The sequence below is a fragment of the Mustela erminea genome, chromosome 6 (genome assembly GCF_009829155.1).
Source record: "Mustela erminea isolate mMusErm1 chromosome 6, mMusErm1.Pri, whole genome shotgun sequence".
NCBI lineage: Eukaryota > Metazoa > Chordata > Mammalia > Carnivora > Mustelidae > Mustela > Mustela erminea.
Window position 1 is genome coordinate 110,469,560 of NC_045619.1, and position 17,017 is coordinate 110,486,576.

At 36.1% G+C, this 17,017-nt stretch overlaps 1 pseudogene; it reads left to right on the forward strand.

Moving 5' to 3' along the window:
• The first annotated feature begins 781 nt into the window (after nt 1-781).
• On the forward strand, nt 782-1,981 carry LOC116593620 (annotated as a pseudogene).
• Nucleotides 1,982-17,017: the final 15,036 nt, after the last annotated feature.

The window sequence follows — 17,017 nt, forward strand, 5'->3', positions numbered from 1 at the left end:
TAAGATCTTTAAAAAAAAATGCTGAAACTAAATATCCATTTAAAAAAAGGAAACAAAAAATCTTGAACATTACCTGACAACATAAGTGAAAATTAAATGCAGAATTATCATAAACCTATATGTAAGAGCTGAAGCTATATATAAAAAAGAGAATACCTTTGTGACCTTGGGGTTAGGCAAAGATTTCTAACAAGAAACAAAGAGCTTGAAGTATATAAGAAATATTCATAAAATGTAACTTCAATAGAACTAAAAACTTTTGTACTCCAGAAGACAATTATAAAAAATAAGAATGCCAGGCATGGACTTGGATAAAATATTTTCAAAATACACAATAGATTATGGACTGTATCTAGAACACATAAAAAAACACTGTTAAAAAATTATTCTGCTACTTGTTAAAACAGTAAGGAAGACTCGTTCAGAACTATATCAAATGGTGTTAGGACTATCACAACTGGGAGAGATTTGGCCCAAATGTAAATACAGCAGAGACAGCTGGGGACTTACAGACATCAAGCAGGTGGAGGAGTTGGTGGGTAGAAAATCACTTATGAAGGGATATCTAGGGTAGGTTTATTCTTGCTAAACTGACTGTATCTTTAAGACCATCTGTACAAAATGAAGGCAATCCAAGGGCTTAGACATCAAAAATGGAGGATGAGGAATCTGATTAGATATCAAGGGTGATCAGATATCAAAGACAGAGGATTCTCTATTAACAAATTTAGCAACATTCTTGCCACAACTAGACGGTGAAGGCTGAAGACAAGGTCCAAGGATGAGGCCTAATCAAAAAGAGAGCCAGGAGTGCCATGGCAGAGAGGTGAGGCAGAATGAAATGTCAGAGGTAGGCCCAGATCCGCAAGGCTCTCCAAGCCTCCCCCTCGCCCCAACCTGTCCCTTCCATGCCACCCTGGCCAGTAGGCACCCTAAACCAGGCTGGAGTTCCTTTCATCCACCTCCCACCCCTGTATCCCAGCCTCATAGAGCTGCTGTGCTGCCCTGAGCTCTCCCTGGGCCCAGTGCAGAGCTGGTATCAGTGCTTCTCAGGTCTTGGGACAGGTGACATCCTGATGAGGACCAGGGTCCTGATGTTGGCAGTCTGGACAGGGGTAAGAGATTGTTGGCACCCACTGCAGGGGTGGAGGAGACCACTTACAGGTCATTTCTGATTTTGACATGAACTCGAGCAGGTTTGCATGCAGTGAATGGACTTGTAAGAAGTGATGGACTTCTTACAACATTCTAGAGAGCAGCAAGATCATCAGTGAGCAATACTGGAATGAGCTTAAGCAGCTCCTTCACCACTATTATCCAGCTGAGATTGACCCACACTGCACCATCATAGAGAAGTTACTTCATCTAAGGGACTGGTGGACCAAAGCACATGATTGTCCATGCCAGCAGATGATTGAGAAGTTTCAGATAGCCCAAGTGGTTAGAGTGTCCAATGCAATGCTTAGGGAGGGATTCAAGACAAGACATTCCTCAATAATCTCTACCAACATAACTTTTTCCTTTTCATCTTTTCCACAGACCTTGGTGATATCCCAATCTCCCAGAGGAGATTATCCAACAGATGAAAGTGTTCTACCCCATTATCCACACTGTGTCTAATTACACAGACTTTGAGAAAGACAGCTTCCTACAGAGACTCAAGAGCCAGCTCATGTGCACAGATAACTAACAAGAACAACTCTGTTTGTGAGAACTCTGGCTAAGTCCAGCAGCTTCCGGGCAAAACCACAGCCTCCTGCTGGGAGATTCCATAAGGGAGCTCACTATGGCTGATGGGGTTCCCAGTGTGGAGGGAATTTTCAAGATTGGTTCCTTAAATGACAAAGTGGAAGAGTGGCAGAAGCATAATACAGACTCTTAGAACATTGTGCTAGAGAAGGACCATACGCTGGACATGCTGAACAGGCTGCTATAGCACATCCAGCATCATGGGTAATAGATAGAGATGGAGGGCTCCTGAGTATACAGGCTTGGGACCAGGCACTGCAGGCCATGGAGAAAAGGGAGCTTCACCTAGAGGCTGCCTTACTGGGAGTGCTATTCCTCTCTTGTATACACAGAGAAGAGTCCAGGGAGGTGCAGCTGCTGAGCCATGTCCCTCCTTCCTTTCCCAGCACTTTCTGTTGTGTTCTCCAGAGGCATGTGGGAGCCCCTGCCAGGTGGATGGGCCAATTAGATGAACACAAGACCTACAGGATGTTGGTATTCTAGGCACCAGTTGCCCAGGGATTCCTTTTTCCCCAAATTTTTAAACATGGAAAGCTCTTCTTCAAACAGATCGAAGGTTAAAACAGATACAAAAATTTTTTTTAAAGGAAAAACAAAAACAAAACAAAACAAAACAAAACAAAAAGTGAAAAGAGGGCCTGAAGAATCTATCTGAGGTTTGGTCAAAGAGAGTCTATGTCAACAATTACAACTCAATGTTAAGAAGACAATTAACTAGAGTATTAAAAAGAAAGATTTGAATGAAAATTTAACCAAAGATGGTAAAAAAAAAAAAAAGGCAAATCCTTTTTAAACATAAAAAGATCCAACATAACAATAAATTATGGATCACTGAGAAAAATAAATTTCAATTAAATTTAAAAAAAAGATCCAGCAGTTTTATTCCTTAAAAATATCAAATTAAGGGACGCCTGGGTGGCTCAGTCAGTTAAGCCACTGCTTAACCATCATCAGGTTATGAACCCAGGGTCCTATCGAATCCCGCATTGGGCTCCTTGCTTGGCAGGGAACCTGCTTCTCTCTCTGCCTCTATCTGCTTGTGCACTTGTGCTTGCTTGCTCTCTCTCTCTCTCTCTCGCTTTCCCTGACAAATAAATAAATAAAAATCTTTAAAAAAATTTTTTTAATATCAAATTAAAACTACAATAAGATACTAGCTCATATGGAGAGGGGTTTAAATTAATGTGCAGACTTAGATACAGAACAATTGAAACTCTTGTACTTTGCTGCTGAAAGTGCAAAATGATTAACCACTTTGTAGAATATTTTGAAACTTTCTCAAAAAATTAGATATGTATTTATTATATGACACAGAAATCCCACAACTATATGCTCAGTAAGATAAATGAAACATAATATCCACACAACACATTATATAGGAATGTTTAAAAGAGCTTTATTAACCAAACCCCAAATAATGCAAATGCTCTACTGGTGAATGGATAAATATATTGTGGTTTATCCATTCCATGGAATACTACACAACAATAAAAAGAAACATGATAATTCTCCATGGTGTTTCTATACTGCCAGAGGCAACTTTTTCCCAGACTGTCTTTTAAAGGATGTTTGTATGAAAAACCGCCTGGGAGAACAGAGATAGTATCAATATTGTGGTGCTGTTTCCTGACTAATATGATGAAGATAGTGTTTTCCTCCAGGGTTAAAACTGGGCAAGTTTGCTAGCCGATTTGCTGACAGATTCATAAGCTCACAGGTTTTCTCCTGTGTTATAATCTTTAGTTAATTAATTTAATAGATCTGTATTCTTGGGCCTGGGTCTCTACAGATATCTCTGAAATCTTCTCAACACAGAATTTTTAAATTAAGTATTCCTGGACAGGGGGAGTCTTTTTTCCCCTATGAAGTATATATTTTAGCTGAATAAAGCATTTTGATTTTATAACATTGCAAAGCCAAGTATGCAGAGATTGGTAGGTTGCTGAAAAATTGAAATTATTTTAAGATGAATTTGGTTAACAGAGTAACTTGGGTTTCCCTCCCAACCTTGGCATTTGCCTCATTCTTCACAAACCACTGCTCTTAAATTACATGCTGTCCATAATAGACACAGATATAATGGACAGTTGGTCACAGCAGACAAAAACAGATTTGCCCAAACAACTTATTACACTCAAGACATTCTTCTCTGTTTATAACAAACAGAAATTTTGGCTGTATTTGACTAGTTCTGAACTTTTCCACATATTGATATTGGTTTAAAAAAAAGAATATTTTTAAGAATAGCTATAGCAATAGTAATACAATATAATTTGATTTCACACAGTACTCTTAGGAACTAAATTATAGTAATTCTACTTTAATTTGTGGGATACCAGAAAGTTATGTGCAACTTTCCAAATTAAACCAATAGACCAAATCCTGCCACAAGGTCTTGGCTTCTCTCAAGAGAGTACGAACTTTCCAGCACATGACTCTTATGTGGAGTAGCACTTATAATGAAACATGTCAGATTCTAGCAGTGGAGACAATCAGAAGAAAATCTGTACTATGACTGGATAACATCGGTTTGCATTCCTATCTTTGAATTTTTATAGTTCACATAAAAAATGACAATATGATATCCCTGTAATGTGGATGAGTGGAGCATTGGGAAAGCCTAATGCTAGAGCTGGTCCACCCAATAGCTAGCTATCAGCTTTGTGTCAATCTTTGCATTTTTCTTGACCTTATTTATCTCATCTGTCTAAGTAGGGATAAATAATACCTAAACTTCCTCTTACGCTAAAAATCTGAGGGTAAAAAAATGATTATATAAGCCAACCATCATTCTTAGCATTTTACATATATGAATTCAGTTCTCAGAACCATCTTATGAAGTAGGAATTATTAGTAGTAGTATTATTAATTTTACAGATAAACAAATATTGTAATTAAACTTCAACTAAGAAGTAAACCTACAAAACATATGAACCTTTGCATGTGTTATTTTGGACTCCTGCCGGTCCCTATCTCAGTCTCATCCTAATTTTTCACCTTTCCACAAAACCTTAAGAGTTATCTATCCCTTGAATCACTAAAACTTGGGTGGATGCACACTTGGACCTAGTGACAGAAATTCAGAAAAGAGATGAAGATGGTAGGTAGACTTTTGACTTATCAGTTTCTAGGACAATTCCAAACCCTGACTGTGGATAAAGTCTACCATAAGGCTCATACACATAAGAAAAGAGGAGATATAGGGCAGGAAACAACAAACTTGGGTGGATGCATGCTTGGACCTAGTGACAGAAATTCAGAAAAGAGATGAAAATGGTAGGTAGACTTTTGACTTACCAGTTTCTAGGACAATTCCAAACCCTGACTGTGGATAAACTCTACCATAAGGATCATACACATAAGAAAAGAGGAGATATAGGGCAGGAAACAACAACAATAAGTCAGTAGACAAAAGGAGAGCTTGGATGTGATGGTATTTTCCACCAGTTATCTGTTTTCCCTTCACTCTTAGAATGAGGATTTTATTTCCCTGCCCAATGGGAGTAAGGCTCAATCATGTGACTAGCTTTGGCCAATGAAATGTGGTAGAAATGAAATGGCAAAAGCTTTAGTAACCAGTTTGTTCTTTGCTGGGCTCACTTTCTCCTCTGCTACTGTGACCTGCATGCTTCAGAGAGACTGTCCTGACTGCTGGCTACCTGAAGAGAATGAGACAACACAATGATTATACAACCTAACTGAGAAATCAGTCTTTGTTCTCTTCAGCCCTGAGATATAAATGTATTGGGGAGAATAAGAAGGAGGGTCCAGGAAGGTAAAGGCTGAATAAATGGAGAATTGTGTCACCAAATTCACATTTGAGAGCATGGGGAGCAAAGTCAAAAGTGTCAAATGCTAAAAGAGATGGAGTTAGAGAAGACAATTGTACACTCTTTTGATCTTATTGAGAGCATTTTTAGTGGAAGAGTAGGGGCTAAGTCAGACTGTAGTGGTTAGTGTCAGTGCAAACACAGGGAAATGAGAATAGTAAATCAGAGAACTTTTTAAAAAATTAAGTGAATAAGAGAGATATGTTTACATAGGGAGATAGGGAGTGTTGGGGAACACTGGAGCAATTTGTGTACATGGGAGATGACAGGGAATCTTATATGTACAGGGGGAGCATCATAAGGATCTGGGATTTTGTCATGACACAAAGTGACCTAGAGTATGATATGCAGATGTTTAGAATGACAGGATGAGTTTTGTGCATGTGTAGGGCACAATCAATGATTTCTAAACACACACATCTCTTCTGGTGAGTTACAATGCCCAAAGAAACACAGGGAAGGAATGGAATAGTTTGGTTTTTAAAATTTTAGAATAGAAAGCCCAGACAGAACATGATGAAAAAAAGTATTACCCTTGTAATAATTGTGTTAACATTTTATAAACATTATAGATTTAATTATGACAATAATAATCCCTAAAGTTTTTGACATACTTCTTCCTTTTCTTAAAAAAAAATATATGACTAATTTAAAATATGTATGAATTTAAGGTAATTTTAATTTGAGGTGAGCACTTCAGTTTTTTAAAAATGTGAAAGCAGAGATGAGTGGAGCAACAGCTTTTTAAATTGGTCAAATGTCTGTGATACTAGGGGAGTAATTAACTGGGTTTATGTAACTGTTGAGAGAACAGAAACTGACTCTTAAATTATTTTGTTTCATTGTCCCAAGTATTATTATTAAGTCTTGACTTTTACAATAAGACTCCAATATTAGGAGAATATTTTTTTAAAGATTTTATTTATTTATTCATGAGAGACAGAGACAGAGAGAGGCAGAGGCAGAGGGCGAAGCAGGCTCCACAAGGAGCAGGGAGCCTGATGCAAGGCTTAATCCCAGGACTCTGGGATCTTGACCTGAGCCAAAGGCAGATGCTTAACGGACAGAGCCTCCCAGGTGTCCCGGAGAATATTTTTGACACTGCACAAATCACAGAAACATCATTATAGTTTTAATTGGAAGGCACTTTAGAATCCATTCTCTCTCCCACATATAAAGACACTGAGGTGGGTGCCTGGGTGGCTTAGTAGGTTAAGTGACTGCCTCTGGCTCCAGTCATGATCCCAGGGTCCTGGGTTTGAGTCCTGCAGTGGGCTCCCTGCTCAGTGGAGATCCTGCTTCTCCCTCTCCCTCTACTGTTTCCCCTGCTTGTGAGCACTTTCTCTCTGTCAAATAAATAAATAAAATCTTTAAAAAGAATAAAATTAAATAATGAATACACTGAGGCCCAGAAAGAGTGACTTAGCCAGAGTCTTACTTCATAGAAAAAGATCAATTAGTACTACATGTGAAACAAATGACCACAAATAATTTTACTATTACAGTATCATTATTGGTGAATTATATCATAAGTGGGGCTGTATTTATAGTCCAGCTCTAATTTCTAATTTTAGCTTTTCCAGTTCTACTTTTGCTTCATACAGAAAGCATACCTAATTCTATGACTTGTTTAAGATTTGCATTAATGACAGTACCTATTTTGTTCTGTGTTTTACCTCCTTTCTTCAGGCAACAGTCTCTCATGAATGTCACAGGATGATCTGCGCATCTGATGCACTGAGAAAAGTAATTGTATTTTACCCAGCAAGCATGAGATTATTATTAACACATGATCATTGTGAGGATATCAGCAGAGCATGGATTATAGAATAACCATACACACAGGTAATGAACTTTACTCACTAGTGGACAGAGCATAGGAGACAAACAGAGGGTGTGGAGGTTGAGGGACTGTATAGGAAGCACCAAGCTGCCTGTGATGTCAGAAAGGCCATCAGGTAGTGAGAGGAGTTGTTGATAACTGCATGCATTCTCGTGTTTACAGTTTCTTGAAGCAAAATTTTATTAATAAAATAAATTCAACATATTTTCTCTCCAATAAGCCTTTTCAAAGAGCAAAATTCAAATTACAAAGAACTATTTTGTTATTATTATTTAAAACATTATAAATGGTTGTCAGTACAGAAATGGGAAGTGACATAATGGCATTTGATCTCTGAGTCCATCCACTGGAAAAAAAAAAAAAAATTCCAGATAGAAGGCATTGAAGGTGTATGTGTCCTTTGTTACTTACAGTACATTTCACTCTAAATGAAATAAGTGCTAAGGCTCATCCACTGCTTGAGTGTCCCTCACAGACTGCCAATTAGCATCTGTGCCCAGTGGCAGCCCAGCTCAAGCACAGTCTATCTACACTCACCCATTACACACAGCAGGAAGTTGTATTACTCTAAAATCACCAGCCACTGCTTTGATGGTTCAGGAGACCTTGGCCTTTTAAACGTATAAACAACCTCTCTTTTCTAATCTGGGCCATTAGAGGGAAATGCTGTGAAAGCCTGTATTCTGAAATAACCAGGTTTGCTCAGAGTCATGACAGTTTTCAATCTTGCTGCCAGTAACAGAAGAATAGCGATAGACTAAAAATAACATGGGTGCAGAATGTGCCTTGGGCACCTACTGAGGCCTAAAGGGTTTCAGATTGATTTGAAACCAAGTGAAGGTGGATTTTCTCTCTGCTTTGCCCTTTTGTGGGTGTTGTAATCAGGGGGAAAATTCATCTGTCTAATGAGCTTAGGCACAGAAAGAAAAGAAACTGTGTTTAAGACTAAAACACTCATCAGGCAACCCTATGGCTTTTCTTTTCTGTGTTATAATCAGCACTTCTCTATTGATTCTGTGTCATTGCTTAGTAAGAATTCTTTCCCATCTGCAAAAGATTAAATTGCAATCAAGCACTATAATTATAATTAATTAATTAATTAATGTGGATCAGGTTTCAATACTTTGGAAGGTGTTAATAAAATTAAAGACAACTAATGAGAATCATATTCTGGATGCCTGATGACACTGAAAAATTTCTTACAGTGAATAAAGTTGTGATTTTCAGACTCATTTTATTGTTTTTTGGGTCAATCAATTGAATGGATAGATGATAGCTCAAATACTCAACTAAGTCTTTAAAAGTTATGGAAAGCCCTGAAACTTAAGATATTTAAGCTCTCTTTCCAAAATTAGAGCTATCTGTTAACTCTCACATCACTTCTCTAAGTCCCACTTTCTAACATTTACATCTACCAGAGACTTGATTTTGTGTATGTTAAGAAATGAAAGAAAAAAAATAGTACCCTGTGTCCTTCTAAAAACAGAATGAAGCATACCCAAAACCTGACTTTTAGACTTTGTAGGGGAAAAGACACGTAACAAGAGTCTGCCAAAGAATATATGTCCCTTTGGTCTAAATACAAGACTTCTGTTCTATAATTCAAAGCAAATCCTTTCCTAGGCAGGAGAATGGGAGAAGGATGGAGTAGCCCCAGTCGATTAGGGAAACAGCACTACCATGGATGAATCTACAGCAAAAACCTAGTGTATGAATCACTGTGGATGAATCTACAGGAAAAAGCATTCCTGTCCAGGGCCAAAGATTGGTCAGGTAGAAAGACAGGTATTGCTAATGTTGGTGATTTTAGTACTGTTTATTTCATTTATTTGTTTCCTTTTTAAGAGCTATTTATTTCTGTCCAAAAGAGAACTTTCAAAAGAATCCATGACTTCAGAGAGGCTAATGTGTACTATTTGTTTTATGACACTAAATACACAATTTTAGGTGATCAGGAATTTTCAGAATATGTTCAAATAGACTTATCTATGATGAATTATCAACTTATGATACAGAAAATTATTTACTTACCCACAGACTTAGAAAATAAAATGGTCTAAGGGAAAAATATAGAACTCTTATTTTTTAAATCATGTTTGAATTTCTGATGAATACTAACAATGAATATGTCTTAATCATCTTTGTATATAATGGAGTTTAATACAGTACTGACAGATGCTTGAGAAATATGTATATGCCAAGTTAAGTAATTAAATCTGATGGTCAAAAAATAAGATAATAAATCTGATAGCCAATATTTGTGAAATGCCATATTAAGTAATATATAGTATTGACTTAAATTTGCATTTTCAGGAGCGCCTGGGGGGCTCAGTGGCTCAATGGGTTAAGCCTCTGCCTTTGGCTCAGGTCATGATGCCAGAGTCCTGGGATTGAGCCCCGCATCGGGCTCTCTGCTCAGTGGGGATCCTGCTTCCTCCTCTCTCTGCCTGCCTCTCTGCCTACTTGTGATCTCTGTCTGTCAAATAAGTAAATAAAATCTTTTAAAAAATTGCATTTTCATATGCAACAAGATTTTGTATCTAATATCCCATTTTTTCAATGTTATTATTTATTCTTATAAGAACCCCTGAAAATAGGAGATCTTTTTTACTATCCTACATTGTATCAGATTTGATCACATATAGTCATATAAGTAAAAGTTTATGTTGACTCTATATTGAGAAGACATTCAACATTGATTTGTTTAATGATTTCTTTACTATCCTCTTAAATTTGATCAAAGAAAACACAGGCCAGTTAATAGAAAATTTTTATTCCTTCTCCTTCCTCCTGTTAATTGAGAATTTACCATACAGCATATACACACACTCACACACACACACATAGGCACACCTACCCTCTATAACTGTCTATAGAAGTTATTCTCAAACTTTTGGTCTCGGGTCCCTTTTACCAGTCTTAAGGATTCTTGAGGACCACAACAAGTTTGAGTTTATGTAGGTTATACCAAGAAATATTTACAGTATTAGAAATTGGAGGAGAAACTTTTCAAGAATTATATTCTTGTATTTAATAAAATGATAAATATTACATGTTATGACTAATGATGTTTTCTGAAAAAATAACTATATTTTTCAAAGAAAAAAGAACTTCATGAGAAGAATGATACTGTTTTATAGTTTTGCAAATATCTTAATATCTTGCCCAATAGCAGATACAAGTTTTCATATCTGCTTTTGCGTTTATTTTGTTCTGTTTTTTGTTTAAAGTATATGAAAAATCCAGCTCCACACATATATGTAGCTTAAGAAGGGAGAAGTATTGGGGCTGCCTAGGTGGCTCAGTGGGTTGGGCGACTGCCTTCGGCTCTGGTCATGGTCCCGGAGTCCTGAGGTCGAGTCCCACATCGGGCTCCCAGCTCCATGGGGAGTCTGCTTCTCCCTCTGACATTCTCCCGTCTCATTCTCTCTCTCTCACTTTCTCTCTCAAATAAATAAATAAAATATTTGGGGGGGAAAAAAGGAAAGGAGAAGTATTTTAATGATCTCCTTAAAAATCTTACAGAAATTCTTTTTAGACATTGCATCAAAACTTGACAAGTGGTGGTTTCTCAAGTGTTCATTATAGGTAGATCTGAAACCCTTCTTTTTTTTTAGATTATTTACTTATTTGATGGGATGGGTGGGGGGAAGAGCACAAGCAGGGGTCGTGGCATGCAGAGGAAGAGGGAGAAACAGGTGCCCCTCTGAGTGGAGAGCGTGACATGGGGCTTGATTCCAGGGCCCAAGCTGAAAGCAGATGCTTAACAGACTGAGCCACCCAGGCACACCTAGATCTGAAACCCTTTCAATCAGCTTCTATTCTCTCTTACATTAAATCCAATAGCCTGTCTTGTGCTTTGAAGGAATCTTTTAATTCACTCATGATTTTGTAACATCATGCATTAGTAATTTGGAAAATATTGATTTGCTAATTTTCACAGATTTTGCAAATGTTGAGATAATACACCATTTAATATATAAAAATTACATTGGTTAATTTTGCCACTGATCTCATCAAGATAGTCTTTAAATATCAGAAAGATGTCAAGCTCACAGAGGCAGATATAAATTTTCCAAAATTATAATTTTAACTTGAAAGTTCTTATTTTGTCACTGGCCACAAAGACTGTCAGCCACTTTCTTGAAATAATGGGCACATTCTTCTTTCTCCCAATGTCAGTCAGCTATCCAAATTAAATGTGAGGTGACAAATGCACTAATTTACTGGATGGAGGGAATCCTTTCACAATGTATACATACATATCAAATCATCACATATGCTAAGTATCTTACAATTTTATGTGTCAATAAAACTGAAAATAAATTCTACCTCCAAAAATAAACAAACATAACTTTAGTTTGCAAGTCATTCTTTCAAATAAATTGGTATTCCATTAAAAAAAATGGCTAGTTCAGCTTACAACTCAGTCACTCAAGTGTATTTCCTGGAGAAAACCACCATTCTGTCATAGACACCTTATGTACTTTATGAGTACTTTCCATTTGTTTACATGGAATTACAAAGACATGCACTCAAGGGTTGAGATTTTATAAAATTCACCATTGTAACTACTGCATCAAGGGCATTCTTAAGTAAAACTGGCTTTTAATGTTCCTGTGACTATGTGGTGGGGAAAAATGCAATGAGTAACTAGTACAATATGGGCTGGTGCCCTGATTTGTGCTTAGGTACCAGCAAGTTCATATCTCCCTTCCTCTGCATTGCTTTTGTATCATCTTTGCAAATGTGATCAAGTGAAAGATATTGTATTATTATAAGGATTTTTTTTTACCTCATTGGACCACTGAATGTGTTTCATAGACCACACTTTGAGAACAACTGGTCTACAAAACCAAGAGGTCTTTATGAAGGTAACATAATGTAGCTGAAAGAATTTGGAAACATACGGACCTGAATTTTAGGCCCAATAGCATTTGCAACTTGTTAGGTTATTTGTAGAATGTTTCTTATATGTTTAGGACTCAGTTATTTCATCTACCAAATGAAATCACAAACATAACTGAAAAAAGGGCTGGCGAACTACTTACTGCTCCTAGGCTGAGCCTCTCTACTGCTTTTTTTTTTTTTTTTTCCCCTCTAATTTGTCTGAGAGACACTGAATTAATTTGGATTTATTGTGATGTCATAATTCTCAGTACAATGTACTTTATGAAAATAAATAAATGCAGATTTCAGTGCTAGACAACTGAAAGAAAAAGAAAGAAAATCAGATTTTCTAACCTTTAGAGCTATGCTCTCCAAATGGTAGAGACTAGTCACTTCTGACTACTGCACAGCTGAAATGTGGCTTGTGCAATTAAATTGTACTTTCCTAGAGAACCTTAAATTTCTATTAATCTCTGCATTGCTGTCTACTATCATTTCATTTCAAATTAAAGGATCTCCTTTAGTATTTATCATAGAACAGTTCTAGTGGTAATAAACTATCTCAGTCTTTGTTTATCTGAAAAAGTCTTCAATTTCCTTCATTTTTTTTCATTCATTTTTTAAAGACAGTTTTGCCAGATACATTGATAGATATTTTTTCTTTCAGTACTTTGACTATATCATTCTGTTTCCTATTGCCCTATTGTAAGGTTTCTACTGAGAAATCCACTGATAGTCTTATAAGAGTTCACTTGTATGTGATAAACTGCTTTCTCTTGATGCTTTTTCTTTAACTTTAGACAGTTTAATTATAGTGTTTCAGTATGGTCCTCTTTGGATTTCTTTTTTTCTTGGAGTACTTTGAGCTTCTGAATCCATCTCTTTCTTCAGATTTGTGAAGTTTGGGCAGTTATTTCTTCATGTAAGCTCTTTGCCCTTTTTCTCTTCTGACGTTCCCACATTCTGCATATAGGTCCTCTTGATAAGTCTCTTAGGTCTCTCTGCTTTTTCTCATTTTTTTTCCCTCTTCTGACTTGATTATTTCAAATGAACTATCTTCGGGTTCACTGATTCTTTCTTTCTTCTGACTCTGAGGTCTGATGTTGTAGCCTTCTAATAAATTTTTCAATTCAGTTATTCTATTTTTCATTCAAGAATTTCTTTATGGTTCTTTTATATAGTTGCTATCTTTTGTTGATATTTTCATTTTATTCCTTTATTTTATTTTTTAATTGTCCATTGCTGTTCTCTTTCAGATATTGAATATCTTTATGAATATCTTCATTTTAAATTCTTTGGCAGGTATGTTTCTTTATAATCAGTTTCTAGAGTTTTATTTTGTTTCTTTGATTACACCATACTAACCTATTTCTTTCTCTGTCTTGTAATCTTCTGTTGAAATTTAGGAATTAAAAACAAAAACCAAAACAAAACATTGTTTTTGTACCAAGTGTGTAGGGGAAGACCTTCACCAATCACCCTAGCTGGAGATTCTAGGACCTGTGAAACTTTCACTCACTTCTTGCTCCCCATGGTCTCTGTGTGAGGAACAGCAATTTTAGTAAGCATCATACTTACCTTTGTTTTCAGCGGCTTCCAAACTGCGATGCTGGTTCCGTCAATGCTTTGAATCAGGTAAGATGGAAACCAGTTTCTTAAGCAGCCCTTAAGAGCAAGAATGCTGGATACATGGTCTATTCCTTTATTCCTGTCCTAAGGAGGGTGCTCCCTATCCAGGCTTTCCTCTGAGTTTCTATGCATTAGGCTGCAAGGGCAGGGGCACAGACATGTAACAAATGCTGCAAATTTTCTTACCTTTTTCACTAGACTCTCCTCTTGGTTTTATAAGCCCTGACTGTTGTAGTTTCTCAATTGGTCCCTAGAGTTTTCACAGAGGTATTCTTGTTCATCTGTTGTCATTAACTGAGGACCTATAATTTCTTATTCTGTCATCTTGCTTTTTTGTAGTTAAAGTTTTATTGTAACATAGCCACATTCTTTCATTTTTTTGGATTATCTCTGGCTATTTTTATACTGCAACTTCAGAGTTGGAGGTTATGACAAGGACTATCTGTTTACAAAACCTACATATCTATTCCCTCATAGAAGAAGTTTACAATGTAAGACAAATGAGGTAGACTTCCTGTCTTTTCCAAAGTAAAACCTGAAGCCTTTACCATTCATCACAAGCCCTTAGAGTCTGGTTTATGCTACATTTATGAACATCTCCCTTATTTTCCTCCACGTGACTCTGTTCACCCCCAACCACACAGGTATTCTTTTCCTCAAACACTCCAGGTACACTTCTACCTCAAGCCTTAACACATGCTATTCCACTGTCTTGAATACCCTGCCAATAAATACCCAAGTGGCTAGCTCCAATGTCTTCAGATATTTACTCAAAAGTCATCTCTCCATTAACTAGTCCTCTAATCTAAAATTTCAACTCCAACTCAACATTTCATGTCCTCCCTTGAATTATTTTCCCCATGAATATAATTAATTCACTATCTTCTCACCTGTCTTTTAAAAAACTTTCTATCTCGTCCTATAAAATATAATCAATATGTTTAAGTTTTATTTACTATAGTACCCTTAAGACCTAAAACAGTGTTTGGTTTAGTAGGTGCTACAAAATAATATTGTATTAATAAATGGATAAATCTGAAAGTACTTATGTCATTAAAAGTGCTGAAAAGATTGAGTTATGTATTACTATATTCTTGAATTCAATATGCCTTAATTGTAAAGAGGTTCTAGTATACATTGGAACAATTGAGAGCCCAGGAAAAATAAAAACTCAATTTTAAGCTCAATTTTTGTTTAAACTTAAAGTATTTTAGTTTAATTTAGGAATCACAATTCCTAAAATTCCAAATCATGTCATTATAGCACCATACAAATGGAGGAAATTTACTTGACTCTTCATTCATCCAAAAAAAAAAAAAAAGAAGAATTTAATACAAAAGAGTAAAATAAAAATTAAGCAAGGGTTGTGATTTAATTATATTATATATTTTGGGTATTACAGCTATTTGGTATTTTGCACTTCTTAATGCCATCTTTGGCATCTAAAATGGTCAGATTCGTTAGGATTTCTGAGAGAGTTTCAACAAAGAGATGTGCATTCAATCCTTTTTTTCTCAAAAAATCACAGTGTTCACAGCTGAGCTCCAATGACACATCCTACAATCCATTTACCTCAGACCTCAGAGGGCCAACTATGTTGTGTGTGGCTTCTCTTACAACCCAGCCATTAAACTTCAATAGGTTTTTCCTTTCCTTTTTAATTATATGTCATAGGTTTAATTTCTCTTTAATTTTTTATACATGTTGGATTCTGTAGAAACACACCCACTTCTAAGTTGTATCTATTCTTTCTTTTTATGAAGAGAACATATTTTTATGCAAGAGAAGAAGTACTCAAAATTGCACTTGGCATTTGTAACACAGCAAAAGGTAACTGTAGTCCTGTTTTATTGTACAACAATCATGTAAACTCCAGCTGTCAAGTCGTCTGATCAGTTCTTCAATAGGAAAAAGGGACTCTGCTAAATCCTGCCCACATGCTGATGTATACCCGCCTAATAACTGTGTTTTTCCCTCTTTATGAATTTCATTTACAATTTTTCTGGGACTTTCAAGGACTATCTTGAAAGAAAGATGTGACTGGAATTGCTAAGTAATAACATTTTCTTTGGGGGGGGGTGAAGAAAACATAATCTGTTTTAATTTATACTGAAGCAAAGTGATGAAACCTATCTGCTGTTCTTGGGGTAGTTTTCCAACTTAGTCCACAAAGGCCTTCTCTTTCTTTGAATTCTTGCAATAAAGATGTTAGAGATTGACCTTAAGACATCAACAGAGCATAGTGGGCAAGCACATCTAAAAGACAGAATCTTTGGAAACTATTATTAAAGGAATCCTCATTAAACAAAAAGCAGAAACATGGAGCTCAAGTAATTTGCTCAAGGTTTCCCAGAATTTGCTGTTTTGTTTTGTTTTGTATTTTTCCTTACCAGATCTATTACTAGGAATCAGACCTTGAAAATTAAAATTCAAGTCCAGCTTCTTGAATTTTATACACATACACACCTGTGTGTACACACCTGCACACACACACATTACAAAAAACATAGCTTTGTCACAGAAATGAGAGATGGACTGAAAATATTGTTGCTTCTGTTATAGTTGCTATTGTTCTTACTGTTATTGTTATTATCATAATTAAGGAATAAGTGTTTGGGGAAAGAAAAAGAATCCTGTATCTCCAAAGACTGAGAGAAAAGACTTAGTCTTGCTCACTTTTGCATACAAGGGACTGCCATGACCTGGCACATGGTAGATTGTGAATAAATGTAAACAAATGGTAAATCTTTATCCATTAAAAACTTTTAACTTAGAAGAGCTGACTTATTTAGTTCACATAATTGGAATTCAATAGAGATGTTTTATTTTATCTTCATCATAGATTTGTATTCAGTGAGCTAAGTAATACCCTAATATTTTGGGAGATTTCATTAATTTATCACGAAACAAAATCAGGACATTTTCCAAGGATTCTGTAGTTTCTAATCTTTGGAACCCAACTAAGCTGTTGTCTTATCTCAGATTATATATGATTTTATAATTAATATAGTTGTGTGGTTATTTTTACTGATACCCATTAAATTGGACTCAGCAAGAGAGCAAAACAATCTTTCTT